Source organism: Helianthus annuus, chromosome 12, assembly GCF_002127325.2.
Source record: "Helianthus annuus cultivar XRQ/B chromosome 12, HanXRQr2.0-SUNRISE, whole genome shotgun sequence".
In the NCBI taxonomy this organism is placed as follows: domain Eukaryota; kingdom Viridiplantae; phylum Streptophyta; class Magnoliopsida; order Asterales; family Asteraceae; genus Helianthus; species Helianthus annuus.
Window position 1 is genome coordinate 98,006,819 of NC_035444.2, and position 1,542 is coordinate 98,008,360.

Consider the following 1,542-nt stretch of genomic DNA (forward strand, 5'->3'; position numbering starts at 1 on the left):
ACCTCTCTATCGTCATCAGGACGAGATAATCTAGCTAACTTCTTCAAGCGATAGTCCCCACTTCGTTCTTGGATAATCAACCCATCCTCGCATCGTCGTCAAAGCTCCCCAGTTCCACTTGAAATAAACCAACACTAAAACTACGATCATCTACTAAATTCTATAACCGGGAATGACCTCAGTAGTTTCCATCAACTTAGCAATTGCTAGTTCTATCGGGCACTTTATACTCAGCTTACTTGTAGGTGAACACAAAAATGGTTCAAAGTTTCTCGAACAAAACTCAAGTCAGCTTTGGTATTAAAAGTATGAACATGGATTGGTTTTTGATTCGAAACATACCAGAAATTACAAAGCTTGTTTTTAGTACGAAGACTAATCAAAATTTGGCATGTCTACATCAACACCCTCAACGAGTCTATATGAAATTTCCTCCTAAATATCTGAAATTTTGGCATGCAAGCCATAAATAGGGTTCATCAAATGAGACATACGAAACAAACAATAGAAACAACCAACAACTAACGCTTCAATCCCTGGAAGTCCAACATCTTCCTAACAATCTCTTCTAGCTCATCATAATAGTCCATCTGTCCCTCTAAGTCCTTCATCGTCTCCCTGCCTCCGCGTAACGTGGTGAACTAACGATCGCAATGAGAGTGATTGACCCAAATCCCTTCTGCTTCTTCAAACTGGATGTTGTCTCAACTCTCGAAGTCAATGCGATCTCCGTAATGGGTCGAGTCCTCTTCCTACGGCGAGTGTAGACTAAAACAGGTGTAGCATAACACGTGTCTCGAATAGCAGAACAAACGATTCTGTAACGACGGGCGAAAGAATCTCAAGTGTAGGCTCGACGGTATCCGTGAGCAGTACTACTGATGACTTTATAGATCGAGACGTGACATATCGTAACCGTACAAAGTAAGTGTGTGATCAACGTGAATAGTAATACATAAGGCCCAAAATAAACAGAAAATCATGTATGCACATAAACACATAAGGGTTCTCATACATGATAAAATTTTTCTATGTTTAGTTAAAATTCTTGGCTTCGAGAATTTTGGACTTCACATTTCAAAATTCTCCGGTTGAAGTCTAGTGTTTTCCTCCGAAAACATCTAGTTCGCTAATAACCAATGGCTCTGATACCAACTTCTGTCACACCCCAAAAACGTCGCAGCAGAATATATAAACGTAGTGGTGACGGAAGCTGGTGCCCATTTCTATCTTGATGTTTGATGCATTATAGTGTTGGACATATTAACTTAATTAAAACATAAGTTTTTAAGCATGACGTCCCATACGTGACACAACCATGACATAATAAAAATGTCTTTGATCCTTATGGATCTTATTACATTTGTCCCAGAAAGTTTTAAAATTAGTCCAACATATTTAAGTGATAAACTATGCATCAACAACCACAAGATATGCCATAATTCCCGAAGCCGAACTCAAGTACCTGTAGAACACATTAAAATCAAGTGTCAACACAAAGGAAGGTGAGTTCACGTATTCACTTACTACCAATTTTATTTC